General features: G+C 49.2%; 4 pseudogenes; all 4 read left to right on the top strand.

Moving 5' to 3' along the window:
* The first annotated feature begins 2,665 nt into the window (after positions 1-2,665).
* On the top strand, positions 2,666-2,784 carry LOC126531842 (5S ribosomal RNA; annotated as a pseudogene).
* A 5,398-nt stretch (positions 2,785-8,182) lies between these two features.
* On the top strand, positions 8,183-8,301 carry LOC126531864 (5S ribosomal RNA; annotated as a pseudogene).
* A 5,406-nt stretch (positions 8,302-13,707) lies between these two features.
* Positions 13,708-13,826, top strand: LOC126531885 (5S ribosomal RNA; annotated as a pseudogene).
* A 1,492-nt stretch (positions 13,827-15,318) lies between these two features.
* Positions 15,319-15,437, top strand: LOC126531913 (5S ribosomal RNA; annotated as a pseudogene).
* The last annotated feature ends 3,769 nt before the right edge of the window (positions 15,438-19,206 follow it).

Genomic DNA, 19,206 nt, shown 5'->3' with positions numbered 1-19,206 from the left:
AAAAATATGGTACATACTACAAGCGCTATTCATGTCGCGAGTGAATGTACAGAAACTGCATCGAGTGTTCGCTGTGTTCATTTGGAACTCAACTTGGGAACGCTGCAGCCGCTCTAATCTGTTCAGATCAGTTCGCAGCGGTGGTCTTGGACTGTCACACCTATTTGTACGCCAGATTGTATCGCGGTTTATGTTCTTGCGGAACCACAGTGATCCATTTTTGCGCCCCATGACACATGTGCGATTAGGTAATCTGTTACCTGACTTCCTTGTTTCGTGTTCAAATGTTAAATCCCCTCCTGTGAAAGGTTTCCTTCAGGAAGTAGTGTTATCTTTCCGTATGCTTAGTGTTCGATTCTCTCTAGAATATTTAAGTTCCGTCAAAAGAAAGAAATTGTACCATGATATGATAGACTCATTAATGCCAGTTCCAATGTATAGGTTAGCATACTATAGAGGTTCAGGCGATGATGCTCTCGAAAGGGTCAAAAGAATGCCTGTGAAACCATCGGTAAAATCATTCTTCTTCAAACTCCACACAAATACCTTGCCAGTAAAGACTTGGCTGGCCGACAAGGGAATATATGTGCCGTGGACCACCGATTGCATAATGTGTAAAAAACCAGAGACTGTCGATCACGTCTTCATTGATGGTTGGGATCCCTTTTTTCATTGGGACATCTTACAACGAACATTAAAGAAAGCATTACCAATAACCCCACGTGGTATCAGGTACTTAGACACAGGCAATAACGATATTCCATATGACCTTATTATGCTGCTGAGCCTCCATAGTATATGGTCCACAAGAATGTCGGTATGTCATGCTGATGTGAATGCCCATTCTGTGCGAGAAAACGTTATTGAAAGTGTCGTCTACATGCGTGAAGTGTACAAAGCCCAGAAAGAACCGCCCGATTGGTTGCCGCTGTTCGATGAGTTGGCTAAATTCAAGCGATTTTAATTTCAGAGAGTCAGCATAAGCTAAGCTGATTCTCTTTTTAACAATGTATTCGCATGGCATTTCTGTAACGAGGAAATAAAGAAAAAGAAATCGGCCATACCATGCTGAATACGCCGGTTCTCGTCCGATCCCCGAAGCTAAGCAGCATTCGGCTCGGTCAGCACTTGGCAGGGAGACCACCTGGGAACACGGAGTGCTAATGGCACCCTTCTTTTTGCTTTTTTTATTGCGTGCTTCTGTGACTTATTTTTTTTTTTTTTACACTCACGTGTGGGTCGTTTTATTTACTGTTACGTTCAACTGGCGCAGCCTACTGGTAGAGCCAACGTCGAAGTGCAAAAACAATATGCAAGCCGCTAGGCGATTGTACGCGCAGTGACGGTGGTAACCGGTTAAAGTAATGGTGCAAAATTTAGTCGCACAAACAGCTAACCGTTTACCTACTACACCCGTATCCAGCTCAGTGACAATCAATAACTTGGCGCATTGCTAGCGCCAAACGTGGGCTGCAGCGGACGCAAATCGTTGCGCTCGTCCTCTTGTTTTATTGCGAGCTCGACTCGGCAGCCACTAACCACAGCAAACGGAGCAATCCACGTACACGACGTGTGCCTGTACTGTCCAACGGAAAGACAGTGCCGCGTGCGTGCTGTAGCAATACGTTGCGAATGCACATAGCACGATACAGGTGCAGTCGTAAACGTAGCATCCCTGCCGTCGGCCATACCATGCTCTCTCGCCGCTTGTCGGGGCGTCCGCTGGACCCACTCCCCCATTCTAGTACACTCTAGCGCCGATGGATGAACAAAAGTTTGATGCGGCCGAAATAGCGGTCGGCTTCGAAACTCTTACCAAGACGTTGCTTTCAAAGCTTAGGAAAGTGAAAAGACAAGAAGTACGACTGAGGAACAAGCTCGACAATGGCGTACAATTGACAAAAGACTTCAGAGATCAAACATTGAAGAAGAGGGAGAGCCTTGTTGATGCGGCAAAATGTTTACATGCTTATACAGCAGGAGCACAAGCGGCGGCGGCCGTTACGGTGGAGTCTTCGGAGGAGGACGATACTGCTCAAATAAATCCCGAAATGGCATCGGTTATTGCCGACACTAAAGAGAAGATAGAGACGTGGCTTTCAGCCTGGCAAAAACCAAGGAACAGCGGGCGACCGTCACACTGGGTGGAACAAAGGAAAGCCCAAGGCGAAGGGAAAAAGGCCTTAGAGGACCTTATCGAATTTTTCAATACTTTGAAGGACTTATAAAAAAGGGAAATAAGGTCTACTTCTCAAAACAGGTCCAATATACTTCCGAGAAGCTGCCACTGTACCCTTTGTCCCACCAATGAGGAGGTCATTCTGAACAAAAGCGAACCTTTAGGTGAAGTTTTTGACTGTAGGTAGAGCAAATGTCCCAGGGCTCTGCCGCTTTGTCAGAGCAGAGAAGCCATGGCAAACGTGTTTGGCAGGTCTGTCGCCACTTTGACAGGCAAAGAGATTTATGGCTACATGGAAAATTATAGATTGGAAGAAATGAAACGACAGGAGAGCCAGTTTCTATGTATCAAGAAATCTCAGATGAGCCAACAAAAGAAAAACTGGCAGGGACTGAGGATTCGAAAAGTCCATCCAGACCAGAAGAGACGAAGGAATATATGACTTGTATTACAAAAACAAATTCTGTTTGCAAAAAGGAAAAAAAAGAAATCGGACATACCATGCCGAATACGCCGGTTCTCGTCCGATCCCCGAAGCTAAGCAGCATTGGGCTCGGTCAGTACTTGGGAGGGAGACCACCTGGGAACACCGAGTGCTGATGGCACCCTTCTTTTTGCTTTTTTTTATTGCATGCTTCTGTGACTTATTTTTTCTTTTTTTTTTACACTCACGTGTTAGTGGTTTTATTTACTGTTACGTTCAACTGGCGCAGCCTACTGGTAGAGCCAACGTCGAAGTGCAAAAACAATATGCAAGCCGCTAGGCGATTGTACGCGCAGCGACGGTGGTAACCGGTTAAAGTAATGGTGCAAAATTTAGTCGCACAAACTGCTAACCGTTTACCTATTACACCCGTATCCAGCTCAGTGACAATCAATAACTTGGCGCATTGCTAGCGCCAAACGTGGGCTGCAGCGGACGCAAATCGTTGCGCTCGGCCTCTTGTTTTGTTGCGAGCTCGACTCGGCAGCGACTAACCACAGCAAACGGAGCAATCCACGTACACGACGTGTGCCTGTACTGTCAACGGAAAGACAGTGCCGCGTACGTGCTGTAGCAATACGTTGCGAATGCACATAGCACGATACAGGTGCAGTCGTAAACATAGCATCCCTGCCATCGGCCATACCATGCTCATTCTGCTTCCGGCAGCCGAGCTGAGCGGTCAGCAGAGTCATGGGCTCCAGTGGAGCAGCGACAGCGGCCACTTCTGGCCGCGGAACCAGGCTAAACGACGACAAGGATTATGCCTTTATTTTGCCGCAACTGCCCAAAGGTCCATTGGTGATTAATACCGTCTTTTTGCACGGTGATGTACGTGCGAGACCGTACAAGGTGGAAGATTTCCGCGACGCCCTTCTGCCGACGGGCTTGCTGCCTGATGTGGTATGCATAGGGGCGTACCAGATCAACCACGTCTGGGCAGTGACCTTCAACGATGCGACTGCCACAAGAAGGATGCTGGACCGTAAGGAACTTCAAGTGAAGGGACGACGGTGCGTCATCGTTGACCCGCAGGATCAGCAGGTGAAGCTAAGGCTCCACTGGCTGCTGTACGGCGTGGCCGACGAGGACGTTCGGACGGCATTCGCGGCTTTCGGCAAGGTGGAGGAGGTGAGCCGGGAGCGATGGCGCGTCGAAGGCATGACAGCGAAGACCTCAACCACCAGGACCGTCATTCTCAAATTGAAAAGCGGTATGAAAGTGGAGGACCTGCCACATCAGATACGCATCGGCGGAGAGTTGGCCTTGGTCGTCGTGCCCGGTCGACCGATGCAGTGCTTGCGCTGCCACGGCACGGGACACGTCCGCCGTGAGTGCAGAGTCCCCCGATGTACCTTATGCAGACGTTTCGGCAACGTCGACGATGACTGCGTAAGATCTTATGCCACCGTAACAGGCCCAGTAGCTAGTGAAGTTGCGGAAGAGCACGTCATGCACGTGGCCGAAGCGGAGGACGCTGCTAAAGGAACGCTAGACACGGTCTCGATAGCGACAGCCAGTGGGACGACGGCTTTGGGCGTGGTCAGCAAGGTGGCTGAGACTACCGTGAAGCCGAGTGGGACGGTGCAGGGCGCGACCGCTGAGGGCCAGCCTATGCGGAGCAGTAGTGAGGACCCGCCCGACAACGATGCGACGGCAATGCAGCAGGAGGAGGCCGTCCTCGACGGCGACCGGACTTCGACTCTTGGTGCGCCAGTCAAGCGCCCCCATGACCAGACTAAGGACCGCAACGACGGCGCGACCAGCACCAGCGAAGGGCCGCCGACAAAGACACCTCTTGGAAGGCGCACGAGCTTGAAACCAAAGCCGAATGTCCCACCTGAGAGAAAGCCTGCGGACAAAGTGCCGCCCACAAACAACTCCGGAAAACCGGGAGGTCCCGGAGGCGGCTAGCCGAGGGCTAGTCGTGAACGGTAAGCACCATGCTCCGGGCCTACTTTTCTCTTTAGCTCAACATGGCTCAGATACCGTCCCTTAATATTGCCACTTTAAACGTGAGAGGGTTGGCGGCTAGTTGTAGGCAAAGTCAAGTCCTACGGTTGGTCACTGACCAGGACGTCGACGTACTAGCCGTCCAGGAAACTAAGGTTGACGGGGAGGAGGAGACCGGGAGCATGGTGCGCCGTTTCACGTCTAGGTATTTTGCGGTGGTAAGCCATGCGTTAGGCACGGCTGGGGGGTGCATTCTTTTTGTGAAGAAACTGCCTGGACTGCAGATTCAAAGTACCTTTTCTTGTCAATCTGGAAGGATTGTTTTGTGCGATATTGTTTTGTGCGATTTTCAGTTCCGTGTCATATGCGTATATGCGCGCCCAATTCAGTAGAAGAGCGTGCCCGTTTCTTTTCGAACCTTTCGCAGTATGTTCGATGCGATAAGCGCGTTATGCTCTTAGGAGACTTCAATTGTGTAATGAGCGCTAGTGACAGAGCCAATAATGCCGGTGTGCGTGACAGAAGCAGTGAAGTCTTGTCAAAACTAATTAGTGAAAATGAACTAGATGACGTTTTTGATTGTCTGGAAGGGGGGCGTGACGTGACATTTACACGTTTTCAGGGCAGTAGCCATGCGCGGTTGGACCGAATCTACATTTCACTGGATACAATTCCAAGATGCCACGGTTATTCTGTAGTACCCGTATCGTTCTCAGATCATTGTCTCGTAATATGTAATGTCGGTATAGGGAAACGGAAACATGCGTTTAATTGGGAGATGTGGAAAATGAATGCCTCGTTATTAAATGATGAATCTTTTGTAAAGGCAGTACGGAATGCCATTAATGAAATACGCAAAGATGAAGCTGAAACAATGGCTGAAAAGTTGGAATGTTTCAAACAAAAAGTTAAAATGAAAGCCTTAGAAAGGTCAAGCTGCCTCAAATTTGAGAGGGAATATAAAGAAAAGACTTTGCGAACACTACTTGAGCAGCTGATAACGCTGGAGTGCAGAGAGCCTGGTCTGTAAAAGACGATGTGCGGAGCGTCAAGGAAAAGCTTGAACAGTTCGATAAAGAACGTTATCAAGGTGCCATCGTGCGAGCACGAGCAGATGTATTAGCGGCGGGGGAGACGCCCACAAAAAGGGCGCTTGGACTCGAGAAGGCGCACGGACGGCGAAACCATGTGGATAAGATTTTAATGAACGGGGTTCTTGTTGGCGACAACGAAAGCATAGGACGCGCCTTCTGTCAGTACTACCAGTCGCTCTTTGCATTTCAGGCAGCGAATGTAGAGAGTTTCAAAGCCGATTTTCTTCAGCGGATGCCGAGACTGGGAGATGACGCTAAAGAACGATTGGAAGGCAACATTACCGAGAACGAAGTTGAAAAGGCAATCGGCGATTTGAACTCGGGCAAGTCGCCTGGGCCTGATGGACTCTGTGCGGGGTTATATAAGGCTTTCAAAAGAGAACTGGCCCCATTGTTAGCAGACGTATTCAATGACGTGTACGAGAAGAAATTATTGCCCCCATCTTTTGGAAAAGCGCAGACAATACTAATCCCTAAGAGTGATCAAACAGACAAACTCAGATTTGTGTCATCCTATAGACCGATATCACTAACAAACATTGATTACAAGATCTTTATGAAGATTTTAGCTGCGAGACTTCAAGGCGTCATCAAGGAAATTGTCGGAGACCACCAAACTTGCGGCATCAAGGGGCGGTCCATTTTTTCGAACATCCATCAGATGCGGTGCGTGCTCGAGTGCTGTGACGTCACCGATGGTGGCGTGGCAGTTCTTCAGCTCGATTTCGAGAAAGCGTTCGATTGTGTCGCTCACGTTATTTTGTTTGCCATCTTGGATCATGTTAATGTCGGTTCCATCATCAGGGAGGGCGTGGCCTTGGCGTACCAGAATTGCACAACAAGATTGATTGTCAATAAGTCTCTGGGGGCCCCCATTAACATCATGCGTTCAGTACGCCAAGGCTGTCCCCTCAGTCCGCTGTTATTTGTCATATACATAGAAGCAATGTGTGTAGTAATTAACGGAAATGACAAAATACGTGGTTTCAGATTAGCAGCGACAGAGGTAAAGCTGCTCGCATATGCAGATGACATTGCAGTGTGTTGCACAGACAAACCAAGTGTAACGGAAACAGTATCGGCAGTGAAACATTTCTGTGATGTCACGGGTAGTAGAATAAATTGGGGCAAATCCCTAGGCCTGTGGCACGGGAAATGGGAGTCTGCACCGGACAAGTTCGCGAACCTCAACTGGGTCAAAACGCCGACGAGGTATCTGGGCGTTCCTCTCAATAGCTACAACAGTAGCGATGAATATTGGAGGAGCCAAGCCGATGAAATGAAAGAAAAGGCGGACAGATGGAAGGATGTGAAGCTGTCTATTTTTGCAAGGGCGACAGTCTGTAATATGTTTTTTGTCACGAAGTTATATTATGTCATGCAAGCGTTGTATTGCTCGAGAGCAAATGTGCAAAGGTTGCACAGAGTGTTTGCTGTTTTCATCTGGGGGTCAACATGGGAAAGGTGCAGCCGAACAAATTTGTTTAGAAGAGTGAAGGACGGGGGTGTGGGTTTGGTTCATCTTTTTGTTAGACAACTAGTCAACCGATTCTTGTTTTTTCGCGATGTGCGCCATCCTTTTCTGCGCACAGTATGCCAGCTCAGGTTGAGCGGTGCTTTGCCGGCACATGTCGTTAGTACGGCATGCGTTACCGGATCACTTCGTGGCTTCTTTAAGGAAGTGGCCGACAGCGTAAGATTTCTTTCTGTTCGATTTTCAATGGATTACCTTTGCGATGTTAAAAGGAAAGGATTGTATAAAGATGTGTGCGACATTGTTTTCCCAGTGCCGTTATACAGAGCCATTTAGAGTGGAGGGCCAGGACTTGATGTACTTAAACGCGTAAAACGCATGGTGGTGCCACCAGGGGTAAAAACGTTTTTTTTTAAGCTTCACACCGGTACGCTCTCAGTGAAGACTTTCATGGAAGAGCGAGGTTGTATCGTACCATGGGGAACGCATTGCTTGATCTGCAAAAAGCAGGAAACCATAGATCACGTTTTCTTGGAATGTTGGGAGGGCTTCTTTTTCTGGGACGTCTTAAAGCGAACCCTGAAAAAAGAGTTACCGGTGGACCCCCAAGGGATAAGGTATCTCACAATTAAGGATAATGACGGGGTTCCATATGATTTCATTATGTTAAACGCTCTCCACTGTATATGGCGGGCTCGTATGGCAGGGTACTATTGTGATCCTGACGCTAGGCCCGCTCGCGATTATTTCAGAGAATGTATGTCGCGATTCATAGAAATGCAGAAAGTGCAACAATGTGTTCCGGAATGGCTGTGGAGGCTAGACCCTCTGACAGCCATGAAGGAATTTTAAGTTGACAACGCCTGTCCAGTAGGGACAGACGGCTTTGTTGTACGGTGTGACTCTTTTCTTTCCTTTTTGTTTGTATTGCAATTGTGATATTGTAATGTGTGGAAACTGCACGTTCTGCGAAAAAAACCGGTAATAAAAAAAAAAAAAAAAGCGGCCATACCATGCTGAATACGCCGGTTCTCGTCCGATCCCCGAAGCTAAGCAGCATTGGGCTCGGTCACTACTTGGGAGGGAGACCACCTGGGAACACCGAGTGCTGATGGCACCCTTCTTTTTGCTTTTTTTTATTGCGTGCTTCTGTGACTTATTTTTTCTTTTTTTTTACACTCACGTGTGGGTGGTTTTATTTACTGTTACGTTCAACTGGCGCAGCCTACTGGTAGAGCCAACGTCGAAGTGCAAAAACAATATGCAAGCCGCTAGGCGATTGTACGCGCAGTGACGGTGGTAACCGGCATAAGTAATGGTGCAAAATTTAGTCGCACAAACTGCTAACCGTTTACCTATTACACCCGTAACCAGCTCAGTGACAATCAATAACTTGGCGCATTGCTAGCGCCAAACGTGGGCTGCAGCGGACGCAAATCGTTGCGCTCGTCCTCTTGTTTTATTGCGAGCTCGACTCGGCAGCGACTAACCACAGCAAACGGAGCAATCCACGTACACGACGTGTGCCTGTACTGTCAACGGAAAGACAGTGCCGCGTACGTGCTGTAGCAATACGTTGCGAATGCACATAGCACGATACAGGTGCAGTCGTAAACATAGCATCCCTGCCATCGGCCATACCATGCATTCTGCATCCGGCAGCCGAGCTGTTCGGATCGTAGGGTCATGGCCTCTTCCGGGGCAGCGACAGCGGCCACTTTTGGTCGCGAAAACAGGATTACAGAAGATGATAAGGAATATCCGTTCATTTTGCCTCAACTGCCAAAAGGACGAGTTGCGATTAACACCGTGTTTTTGCACGGTGATGTGCGTGCGAGACCATACAAGGTCGAAGATTTCAGGGACGCCCTACTGCCGACGGGCCTCCTGCCGGACGTGGTATGCATAGGGGCGTACCAGATAAACCACGTCGGGGCGGTGACCCTGAATGATGCGACTGCGACGAAAAGACTGGTCTCCCTAAAGGACCTGCAAGTGAAGGGACGACGATGCGTCATCGTGGACCCGCAGGACCAGCAGGTGAAGCTTAGGCTTCACTGGCTGTTGTACGGAGTGGCTGACGAGGACGTCCGGACAGCGTTCGCGGCTTTCGGCAAGGTGGAAGAGGTGAGCCGGGAGCGGTGGCGTGTCGAAGGCATGGGAAGCAAGACGTCGACCACCAGGACAGTGCTCCTCAAGCTAAAGAACGGCGTCAAAGTTGAGGACCTTCCTCATCAGGTCCGCGTCGGCGGAGAGTTGGCCTTGGTGGTTGCGCCCGGTCGACCCATGCAGTGCCTGCGCTGCCAAGGCACGGGGCACGTCCGCCGAGAGTGCAAAGTCCCACGCTGTTCCAGGTGCAGACGTTTCGGCCACGTTGACGCTGACTGTGTCAAATCCTACGCCGCCGTGACAGGACCAGCAGCGACTGACGTTGCTGAGGAGCACGTCATGGACGTGGTTGAGACGGAGGACGCCGCCAAAGGAACTGGAGACGGTTTCGACAGCCACACTTGGAGGGTCATCTACCGCTGGCGCTGAAGGCACGGTGGCTGAGGCTGCCGAGAAGACGGGCAAACCGGTACAGGTCCTGCCTGCAGTGAGCCTTGCTACGGGGGGCGTTAACGAAGACGCACCCGACAACGACACGACAGCAATGCTGCAGGACAAGGAAGTCAATGACGGCGAGCGGACCGCGATTATTGGTGCCCCAGTCAAGCGCCCCCACGACGAGACCAAGGACAAGGACGGCGGTGCCACCAGCACCAGCGAGGGGCCGCCGACGAAGGCGCCTCAAGGAAGGCGGATGGGCTACAAGCCAAAACCCAATGTACCACCTGGAAAGAAGCCTGTGGGCAAAACGGCCATGCTTGACGACACAAACAAGCCGGGAGGTCCCGGAGACGGCTAGCCGAGGGCTAGTCGTGAACGGTAAGCACCATGCTCCGGGCCTGCTTTTCTCGCTAGCTGAAAATGGCTGAAATACCGTCCCTTATTATTGCCACATTGAACGTGCGAGGCTTGGCGGCTAGTCGTAGGCAAAGTCAGGTCCTACGGTTGGTCACTGACCACAACTTAGACGTACTAGCCGTCCAAGAGACTAAGGTTGATGGAGAGGAGCAGACCGGGAGCATGGTGCGACGATTCACGCACACAAATTTTCGGTGGTTAGTCATGCGGTAGGCACGTCCGGGGGGTGCATTCTGTTTGTCAAGAAGCTGCCTGGACTGCAGTTTCAAAGTGTATGTTCCTGTGAATCTGGAAGGATTGTCTTTTGCGATGTAGTGATATGTAATGCTGAATTCCGTGTCATATGCGTCTACGCTCCGAATTCAGTCGAAGAGCGTGTCTCCTTTTTTTCTAACCTTTCTAAGCACGTCCGCTGTGATAAGCGCGTTATTTTGTTAGGGGACTTTAATTGTGTGTTGAATGCCAGAGACCGAGTGAATAATGCAGGTGTGCGCGACAAAAGCAGTAGCGTATTATCAAATCTCATAGGGGAAAATGAACTTGAAGATGTTTTCGAGTGTCTGGAAGGGGGGCGTGAAGTGACTTTTACTCGTTTTCAGGGTAGTAGTCATGCACGACTGGATCGAATGTACATGTCGTTGGACATGATTCCAAGATGCCACAGTTATTGTGTAGTGCCCGTGTCCTTTTCGGACTACTGCCTCGTAAAATGTCACATAGGTGTAGTGAAAACGAAACATGCTTTTAATTGGGATCTATGGAAAATGAATGCCTTGTTACTAAATCATCAGTGGTTTGTAAAAGCAGTAAGGGATGCGGTTAACGAAGTATTCGATGATGCAACGGAAACAATAGCAGAGAAGTGGGAATGTTTTAAACAGAAGGTTAAAATTAAAGCCATAGAAAGATCGAGTTGCATAAAATTCGAGAGGGAAATAAAAGAAAAGGGCTTAAGAAGACTGCTTGAGCAGCTGATAACGCTTGAGTGTAGAGAGCCTGGTACGTACAAAGACGACGTGCGAAACATCAAGGAAAAACTTGAACAGTTCGACAAAGAGCGTTATCAAGGCGCTATCGTGCGTGCGCGAGCAGATGCACTAGTGGCAGGGGAGACGCCCACGAAAAGGGCGCTGGGTATTGAGAAGGCGCACGGACGGCGAAACCACATCGATAAAATTCTAATGAACGGGACTGTCGTTGAAGACAGTGAGAGCATTGGGAGCGCCTTCTTCGAGTACTACCAGTCACTCTTTGCATTTCAGGCACCGAATGTAGGGGGTTTTAAAGCGGATTTTCTTAATCTCATGCCGCGAATAAGTGATGATACCAAAGATCGATTAGAAGCCAAAATAACTGAGGGGGAAGTAGAAAAGGCAATCGACGATTTGAACCTTGGAAAGTCGCCTGGACCTGATGGCCTCTGCGCTGCGTGGTATAAGGCGTTTAAGAGAGAATTGGCGCCATTGTTGGCAGAGGTATTGAATGACGCGTATCAGCAGAAACGTTTGCCCCCTTCCTTTGGAAAAGCGCACACCATACTAATACCTAAGAGCAATCAAATAGATAAACTAAAATTAGTGTCGTTCTATAGGCCAATATCACTAGCAAATGTTGATTACAAGGTATTTATGAAGATTTTAGCTACCAGACTCCAAGGCGTCATCAAAGAAATAGTCGGAGACCATCAAACTTGTGGCATCAGAGGGCGAACTATTTTTTCTAACATTCATAAGATGCGATGTGTTCTCGAGTGCTGTGACGTCACCGGAGGTGGCGTTGCGGTTCTTCAGCTCGATCTAGAGAAAGCTTTCGATTGTGTCGCGCATGTTATTTTGTTTAGCATCTTGGATCACGTTAATGTCGGTTCCATCATGACTGAGGGCGTGGCCTTGGCGTACAAGAATTGCACAACCAGATTAATTGTTAATAAGTCATTGGGGGCCCCCATTAACATTATGCGTTCAGTGCGCCAAGGCTGTCCCCTCAGCCCACTGCTGTTTGCTATTTATATAGAGGCCATGTGTGTGGCAATCAATGAAAATGACAAAATACGTGGTTTTAGATTGGCAGCGACAGAAGTGAAGCTATTGGCGTATGCAGACGACATTGCAGTGTGTTGCATAGATAAACCAAGCGTAACCGAAGCAATATCTGTAGTAAATCATTTCTGTGAAGTGTCTGGTAGCAGAGTAAATTGGAGCAAATCCCTCGGGCTGTGGCACGGGGACTGGCTTTCCGCACCGGACTATTTCGCGAGGGTGAGCTGGGTGAGAACTCCGATGAGGTATCTAGGTGTTCCCCTAGATAGTTACAATAATAGTGATGAATATTGGAGGAAGCAAACAAGTGAAATTAAAGAAAAAGTAGACAAATGGAAAGCTACTAACCTGTCTGTTTTTGCAAGAGCGACAGTTTGTAACATCTTTTTAGTCGCGAAATTATACTACGTTATACAAGCGTTATATTGTTCTAGAGTAAATGTGCAAAGGCTGCACAGAGTGTTTGCGGTGTTCATCTGGGGTTCAACCTGGGAAAGGTGCAGTCGAACCAATTTGTTCAGAAGAGTGAAGGACGGGGGTGTGGGTTTGGCGCATCTTTTTGTTCGACAACTAGTAAACCGATTTTTGTTTTTCCGCGATGTGCGCGATCCTTTTCTGCGCACCGTATGTCAGCACAGATTGACCGACGCATTGCCGGCACATGTTGTCAGTACGGCCGGCATCACCGGAAGACTTTGTGGCTACTTTAAGGAAGTGGTAGACAGTGTGCGTTTTCTTACTGTTCGTTTTTCAAGTGATTACCTGTGTCAAGTGAAAAGGAAAACGCTGTATAAAGATGTGTGCGACATTGTTTTCCCAGTGCCGTTATACAGAGCCATGTACAGTGGAGGGCCAGGACAGGACGTCCTTAAACGGGTTAAACGCATGCAGGTGCCACCAGGGGTAAAATCCTTCTTTTTTAGGCTCCACACTGGAACTCTGTCCGTGAAGACTTTTATGGAAGAACGAGGCTGTCTCGTACCGTGGGGTTCTCACTGCTTGATCTGCAAGAAGCCCGAAACCATAGATCATGTGTTCTTGCACTGCTGGGCTGCTGTGTTCTTCTGGGACGTCTTGAAGCGAACCCTGAAGAAAGAATTACCTGTAAACCCCCAAGGGATCAGGTATCTGCCTATTAAGGATGAAGATGGCATCCCATATGACTTCATTATGGTGAATGCCCTCCACTGTATATGGCGGTCTCGAATGGCTGGGTACCACTGCGATCCCGACGCACGGCCGGTTCATATATATTTCAGAGAATGTATGGCGCGGTTTGTTGATGTACAGAAAATGCAAGAATGTGCACCGGATTGGCTGTCGAGGCTAGAACCTCTCACAGCCATGAAGGAATTTTAATTTGACAACGCCGGTCCTATACGGACGGATGGCATTATTGTAATTTTTTTTTCGCTGTTTTGCATTTGTGAGATGCGTGTATTTTTCTGTGTGATGTCAAAGACCGGCACTAAATGATGTGATGTCAAAGACCGGCACAAGACCGGCAAAAAAAAAAAAAAATCTGCCATACCATGCTGAATACGCCGGTTCTCGTCCGATCCCCGAAGCTAAGCAGCATTGGGCTCGGTCAGTACTTGGGAGGGAGACCACCTGGGAACACGGAGTGCTAATGGCACCCTTCTTTTTGCTTTTTTTATTGCGTGCTTCTGTGACTTATTTTTTTTTTTTTTACACTCACGTGTGGGTGGTTTCATTTACTGTTACGTTCAACTGGCGCAGCCTACTGGTAGAGCCAACGTCGAAGTGCAAAAACAATATGCAAGCCGCTAGGCGATTGTACGCGCAGTGACGGTGGTAACCGGTTAAAGTAATGGTGCAAAATTTAGTCGCACAAACTGCTAACCGTTTACCTATTACACCCGTATCCAGCTCAGTGACAATCAATAACTTGGCGCATTGCTAGCGCCAAACGTGGGCTGCAGCGGACGCAAATCGTTGCGCTCGTCCTCTTGTTTTGTTGCGAGCTCGACTCGGCAGCGACTAACCACAGCAAACGGAGCAATCCACGTACACGACGTGTGCCTGTACTGTCAACGGAAAGACAGTGCCGCGTACGTGCTGTAGCAATACGTTGCGAATGCACATAGCACGATACAGGTGCAGTCGTAAACATAGCATCCCTGCCGTCGGCCATACCATGCTCTCTCGCCGCTTGTCGGGGCGTCCGCTGGACCCACTCCCCCATTCTAATACACTCTAGCGCTGATGGATGAACAAAAGTTTGATGCGGCCGAAATAGCGGTCGGCTTCGAAACTCTTACCAAGACGTTGCTTTCAAAGCTTAGGAAAGTGAAAAGACAAGAAGTACGACTGAGGAACAAGCTCGACAATGGCGTGCAATTGACAAAAGACTTCAGAGATCAAACATTGAAGAAGAGGGAGAGCCTTGTTGATGCGGCAAAATCTTTACATGCTTATACAGCAGGAGCACAAGCGGCGGCGGCCGTTACGGTGGAGTCTTCGGAGGAGGACGATACTGCTCAAATAAATCCCGAAATGGCATCGGTTATTGCCGAAACTAAAGAGAAGATAGAGACGTGGCTCTCAGCGTGGCAAAAGGCAAGGAACAGCGGGCGACCGTCACACTGGGTGGAAGAAAGGAAAGCCCAAGGCGAAGGGAAAAAGGCCTTAGAGGACCTTATCGAATTTTTCAATACTTTGAAGGACTTATAAAAAAGGGAAATAAGGTCTACTTCTCAAAACAGGTCCAATATACTTCCGAGAAGCTGCCACTGTACCCTTTGTCCCACCAATGAGGAGGTCATTCTGAACAAAAGCGAACCTTTAGGTGAAGTTTTTGACTGTAGGTAGAGCAAATGTCGCAGGGCTCTGCCGCTTTGTCACAGCAGAGAAGCCATGGCAAACCTGTTTGGCAGGTCTGTCGCCACTTTGACAGGCAAAGAGATTTATGACTACATGACAAATTATAGATTGGAAGAAATGAAACGACAGGAGAGCCAGTTTCTATGTATCAAGAAATCTCAGATGAGCCAACAAAAGAAAAACTGGCAGGGACTGAGGATTCGAAAAGTCCATCCAGACCAGAAGAGACGAAGGAATATATGACTTGTATTACAAAAACAAATTCTGTTTGCAAAAAGCAAAAAAAAATCGGCCATACCATGCTGAATACGCCGGTTCTCGTCTGATCCCCGAAGCTAAGCAGCATTGGGCTCGGTCAGAACTTGTGAGGGAGACCACCTTGGAACACCGAGTGCTGATGGCACCCTTCTTTTTGCTTTTTTTTATTGCGTGCTTCTGTGACTTATTTTTTCTTTTTTTTTTACACTCACGCGTGGGTGGTTTTATTTACTGTTACGTCCAACTGGCGCAGCCTACTGGTAGAGCCAACGTCGAAGTGCAAAAACAATATGCAAGCCGCTAGGCGATTGTACGCGCAGTGACGGTGGTAACCGGTATAAGTAATGGTGCAAAATTTAGTCGCACAAACTGCTAACCGTTTACCTATTACACCCGTATCCAGCTCAGTGACAATCAATAACTTGGCGCATTGCTAGCGCCAAACGTGGGCTGCAGCGGACGCAAATCGTTGCGCTCGTTCTCTTGTTTTATTGCGAGCTCGACTCGGTAGCGACGAACCACAACAAACGGAGCAATCCACGTACACGACGTGTGCCTGTACTGTCAACGGAAAGACAGTGCCGCGTACGTGCTGTAGCAATACGTTGCGAATGCACATAGCACGATACAGGTGCAGTCGTAAACATAGCATCCCTGCCATCGGCCATACCATGCATTCTGCATCCGGCAGCCGAGCTGTTCGGATCGTAGGGTCATGGCCTCTTCCGGGGCAGCGACAGCGGCCACTTTTGGTCGCGAAAACAGGATTACAGAAGATGATAAGGAATATCCGTTCATTTTGCCTCAACTGCCAAAAGGACGAGTTGCGATTAACACCGTGTTTTTGCACGGTGATGTGCGTGCGAGACCATACAAGGTCGAAGATTTCAGGGACGCCCTACTGCCGACGGGCCTCCTGCCGGACGTGGTATGCATAGGGGCGTACCAGATAAACCACGTCGGGGCGGTGACCCTGAATGATGCGACTGCGACGAAAAGACTGGTCTCCCTAAAGGACCTGCAAGTGAAGGGACGACGATGCGTCATCGTGGACCCGCAGGACCAGCAGGTGAAGCTTAGGCTTCACTGGCTGTTGTACGGAGTGGCTGACGAGGACGTCCGGACAGCGTTCGCGGCTTTCGGCAAGGTGGAAGAGGTGAGCCGGGAGCGGTGGCGTGTCGAAGGCATGGGAAGCAAGACGTCGACCACCAGGACAGTGCTCCTCAAGCTAAAGAACGGCGTCAAAGTTGAGGACCTTCCTCATCAGGTCCGCGTCGGCGGAGAGTTGGCCTTGGTGGTTGTGCCCGGTCGACCCATGCAGTGCCTGCGCTGCCAAGGCACGGGGCACGTCCGCCGAGAGTGCAAAGTCCCACGCTGTTCCAGGTGCAGACGTTTCGGCCACGTTGACGCTGACTGTGTCAAATCCTACGCCGCCGTGACAGGACCAGCAGCGACTGACGTTGCTGAGGAGCACGTCATGGACGTGGTTGAGACGGAGGACGCCGCCAAAGGAACTGGAGACGGTTTCGACAGCCACACTTGGAGGGTCATCTACCGCTGGCGCTGAAGGCACGGTGGCTGAGGCTGCCGAGAAGACGGGCAAACCGGTACAGGTCCTGCCTGCAGTGAGCCTTGCTACGGGGGGCGTTAACGAAGACGCACCCGACAACGACACGACAGCAATGCTGCAGGACAAGGAAGTCAATGACGGCGAGCGGACCGCGATTATTGGTGCCCCAGTCAAGCGCCCCCACGACGAGACCAAGGACAAGGACGGCGGTGCCACCAGCACCAGCGAGGGGCCGCCGACGAAGGCGCCTCAAGGAAGGCGGATGGGCTACAAGCCAAAACCCAATGTACCACCTGGAAAGAAGCCTGTGGGCAAAACGGCCATGCTTGACGACACAAACAAGCCGGGAGGTCCCGGAGACGGCTAGCCGAGGGCTAGTCGTGAACGGTAAGCACCATGCTCCGGGCCTGCTTTTCTCGCTAGCTGAAAATGGCTGAAATACCGTCCCTTATTATTGCCACATTGAACGTGCGAGGCTTGGCGGCTAGTCGTAGGCAAAGTCAGGTCCTACGGTTGGTCACTGACCACAACTTAGACGTACTAGCCGTCCAAGAGACTAAGGTTGATGGAGAGGAGCAGACCGGGAGCATGGTGCGACGATTCACGCACACAAATTTTCGGTGGTTAGTCATGCGGTAGGCACGTCCGGGGGGTGCATTCTGTTTGTCAAGAAGCTGCCTGGACTGCAGTTTCAAAGTGTATGTTCCTGTGAATCTGGAAGGATTGTCTTTTGCGATGTAGTGATATGTAATGCTGAATTCCGTGTCATATGCGTCTACGCTCCGAATTCAGTCGAAGAGCGTGTCTCCTTTTTTTCTAACCTTTCTAAGCACGTCCGCTGTGATAAGCGCGTTATTTTGTTAGGGGACTTTAATTGTGTGTTGAATGCCAGAGACCGAGTGAATAATGCAGGTGTGCGCGACAAAAGCAGTAGCGTATTATCAAATCTCATAGGGGAAAATGAACTTGAAGATGTTTTCGAGTGTCTGGAAGGGGGGCGTGAAGTGACTTTTACTCGTTTTCAGGGTAGTAGTCATGCACGACTGGATCGAATGTACATGTCGTTGGACATGATTCCAAGATGCCACAGTTATTGTGTAGTGCCCGTGTCCTTTTCGGACTACTGCCTCGTAAAATGTCACATAGGTGTAGTGAAAACGAAACATGCTTTTAATTGGGATCTATGGAAAATGAATGCCTTGTTACTAAATCATCAGTGGTTTGTAAAAGCAGTAAGGGATGCGGTTAACGAAGTATTCGATGATGCAACGGAAACAATAGCAGAGAAGTGGGAATGTTTTAAACAGAAGGTTAAAATTAAAGCCATAGAAAGATCGAGTTGCATAAAATTCGAGAGGGAAATAAAAGAAAAGGGCTTAAGAAGACTGCTTGAGCAGCTGATAACGCTTGAGTGTAGAGAGCCTGGTACGTACAAAGACGACGTGCGAAACATCAAGGAAAAACTTGAACAGTTCGACAAAGAGCGTTATCAAGGCGCTATCGTGCGTGCGCGAGCAGATGCACTAGTGGCAGGGGAGACGCCCACGAAAAGGGCGCTGGGTATTGAGAAGGCGCACGGACGGCGAAACCACATCGATAAAATTCTAATGAACGGGACTGTCGTTGAAGACAGTGAGAGCATTGGGAGCGCCTTCTTCGAGTACTACCAGTCACTCTTTGCATTTCAGGCACCGAATGTAGGGGGTTTTAAAGCGGATTTTCTTAATCTCATGCCGCGAATAAGTGATGATACCAAAGATCGATTAGAAGCCAAAATAACTGAGGGGGAAGTAGAAAAGGCAATCGACGATTTGAACCTTGGAAAGTCGCCTGGACCTGATGGCCTCTGCGCTGCGTGGTATAAGGCGTTTAAGAGAGAATTGGCGCCATTGTTGGCAGAGGTATTGAATGACGCGTATCAGCAGAAACGTTTGCCCCCTTCCTTTGGAAAAGCGCACACCATACTAATACCTAAGAGCGATCAAATAGATAAACTAAAATTAGTGTCGTTCTATAGGCCAATATCACTAGCAAATGTTGATTACAAGGTATTTATGAAGATTTTAGCTACCAGACTCCAAGGCGTCATCAAAGAAATAGTCGGAGACCATCAAACTTGTGGCATCAGAGGGCGAACTATTTTTTCTAACATTCATAAGATGCGATGTGTTCTCGAGTGCTGTGACGTCACCGGAGGTGGCGTTGCGGTTCTTCAGCTCGATCTAGAGAAAGCTTTCGATTGTGTCGCGCATGTTATTTTGTTTAGCATCTTGGATCACGTTAATGTCGGTTCCATCATGACTGAGGGCGTGGCCTTGGCGTACAAGAATTGCACAACCAGATT

Source organism: Dermacentor andersoni, chromosome 4 (assembly GCF_023375885.2).
Source record: "Dermacentor andersoni chromosome 4, qqDerAnde1_hic_scaffold, whole genome shotgun sequence".
NCBI lineage: Eukaryota > Metazoa > Arthropoda > Arachnida > Ixodida > Ixodidae > Dermacentor > Dermacentor andersoni.
This window is presented reverse-complemented; position numbering and strand designations above follow the sequence as displayed.